Below are 3,135 nucleotides of genomic sequence, written 5' to 3'. Positions count from 1 at the left end.
TATTACTTTAATTTCTTTATAAGTTTTCCCGTTTTTTCGAAGATTTTTAATGATTTCACGCTTTCGTCGCTGCAGAGCTTTCTTCTACCCACTAATTCAAATAAATGACTTATCTTTTAAAAAATATCACCGTTTTTATTTTGTTGTACTTACTTTTTTGTTTTTTACAGATTTGTTTAAATAAAAATATATTATACCACTTGGTAGCTCACACTTCTATTTTTATGAACAGCTCAATTCAGTGTTCGACACAGATATGAACTCACAACATTGCAAATAATGTAAACAGCTGAAGTTTATGCTTTCTGTTTTACTCGCGAAATACCGTTAGAAATATTTCTTGGAAAGCGTTTGGCGTTCATGCGCTGACATGATAAATTTTTTGAATTAAATATTTTTCTCAGGGGCACTCCTATTATTTTGAACATAGCTGTATATAGTTTTGTACACATTTATGTTTCCAATTACAATTTTTTGTAATATGAAATATCAAAACTGACTCTAGTAATTATCAACTTCTATAATTCAATATGTTCAATACGTTTGAAATTGTCTTAAAATAACTCAAAATCAGAGTCGAATGCTATTATTTATAAATATGTATATAAACTATTTTTAATAGTTTCGTTTCAGTTTTGATATTTTATATTATAAAAAATTGTAATTGAAAACATAGGTGTGTACAAACCTATATATGCGTATTGAGCAATGGCAACATTGTGCAAATGAAAACAAAGAAATATGGCTGAATTCTGCGTTTTTGCCACGTTTTTCACTGCTCACACATTTTGCCGATGAGGAAGGAGAAGGAAGGAAGGCAGTAGGCTCTGCTATACGTTCTCCACTGTTCCTGCTATAAGGCTTAATTTATTGACATGTCGCCATAGATAGAACCCTTTCAAACATGCATTTATTTCGACAGCATATGTTGCTCGTGGGATGACAGGCAAGGTTTGTCTGAAATGACCAGACACCAAAATCAGAGCACCACCAAAAAGCCTACGATTAATCCTTATATCTCTCAGGATTCTATCGAGAGCTTCTATCTTGTAAGAAATATAGTATACCATGGTTCAAATAATTTTGTTCAAGTATAGAAATACGCTTTTGTAGAACATTTGCATTCGCAAACATACAGACAAATGTGCAAACGACATAAAGTATGTATGATTGTTTCGCATTTTGCTTCTACGTCGGTCAAATTTCTATACTGAAATGCATAATAAAATAAAATAGACTATGAGGGCAATTAATTTTTAAAAATTTTATTGAAAGTTAAATAAAAATTAAAATACATGTAAATTTGTTTAAATTTATTATTTATTTATTAAAAAACTGACTTATTATAAAATAAGATCATATTAACTTAAATAATTTGAAAAATATAAATCAAAAGTAAATAACTTCTACATACATACATATTTCCATACAAAATAGAACATATTTCCTATRGAATATCAAAGAAATTATTTTTCTTCAATATTCTCTGTTTGGGAGTATGTACATAGGTATATTTATGTCTCTTCATATTCTTGGGTATATGAGACGAGAACATAATAAAAAATGTGAGAGAACTGTATTTGTACCCATTTTCGCTGTAAAAAGTGGAATATCAAAGAACTCATTTTCCTTCAATATGCCGTACCTATATTATTTCTCTTCATATTCTCTTGTTTGAGTATGTGGAGAAATGTTAAAAATGTTAACATTCCACAGCGTGAATTCTGTAGTAGTGAGGTGAAATTCCGTATCACAACCTGCACCTTCTCTATGTTTTAAGTTCTCTGGTGCATAACAGCTTGATCCAGAGAACGTAAAGTATAGAGAAGGTGCAAATCGAAATCTGNTGGAATATTAAAGAACTTATTTTCCTTCAATCTGCCGTACCTATATTATTTCTCTTCATATTCTCTGTTTGAGTATGTGGAGAACTGTTAAAAAAGTTAACATTTCACAGCGTGAATTCTGTAGTTGTGAGGTGAAATTCCGTATCACAATCTTATAAAATGTTCTAATTGAACCTGCACCTTCTCTATGTTTTAAGTTCTCTGGTTCACGCAAGTGAGGAAAGTTCTCTGATCTGCAGATATGGATGTCAGTACAAATCAATTTCAAATCAAGTTATTATCATTTATCAGTAATATAAAGAGCGCGCGCTTCTCTATATTTACAYATRTATGTACATATGTTCGTATGACATTCTCACACAAATTATATATGCGTGCGCATGTAAATCAAATCTCAAAAATCATCATACATACTTACAATATGAATACACATGTAAATATGTGCGTATGATATACCCACACAAAAAATGCATAYACAACATACATACTTATATGCTTTCACATGTAGATATGTCACCCCCAAAAATTACAAATATTGTTYTTCAAAAACAACAATCGTCTCCAATAGCATCAGAAATCAATATGGCCGTCGTCAAAATTTATAGTAAATTACACAACAACAAAATTTTCAGTCATGAACCCAAACGTACTTTCAAAAAGCATTTTCGATTCATTCATAAGAGCAGGCATCATTACATCTCCGAGAGCATGCCTTGCTTACAAGCATCTTTTCGCGACAATTTCAAAAGCCAAAAATCATAAATTGAATATATTTCTGAAATGTATGAGAAGGAAAAAGTGTCAAGCCCGCAAAAATAAGTTTTAAAACATATTAGAATAAAATTGGCAACATAGTTTATTTGTCGATTTTCACTTCAAGAAATGTTTAAAAGAAAATATTCAATATTCCTCTGGCTGCATCTCAAGATTTGTTTTTTTAAAACCTAGAAATTATTGTTTTAAGTACGACTCATTTAAGTATCCGCAGTCGCTTATGTACCATATTATATTTTTATTTTTAACTAATTACAAATATCCGTATCTTTGAATGTGGCACATAACCAGTATTGACTGTCAAGGAATGTGAAAAATCCGCAGTCGCTTATGTACCATATTACAGGGTGGCTGATGAAAGCCGCTACCAAAAAAAAAAAAAAAAAATTAAATAACTTTTTTTCTATTTAATGAATCTTATTACTTTTTTTTTATTTTGCAGACTGACTTTTACATTTATTAAAAATGGATAACTGGGACACTGAAACAAGAATTTGGATTGTCCGCCGCTATC

The sequence above is a fragment of the Bactrocera latifrons genome, unplaced genomic scaffold (genome assembly GCF_001853355.1).
Source record: "Bactrocera latifrons isolate USDA-ARS-PBARC rearing strain unplaced genomic scaffold, ASM185335v1 scaffold_403, whole genome shotgun sequence".
NCBI lineage: Eukaryota > Metazoa > Arthropoda > Insecta > Diptera > Tephritidae > Bactrocera > Bactrocera latifrons.
Note: the sequence above shows the minus strand (reverse complement) of the source record.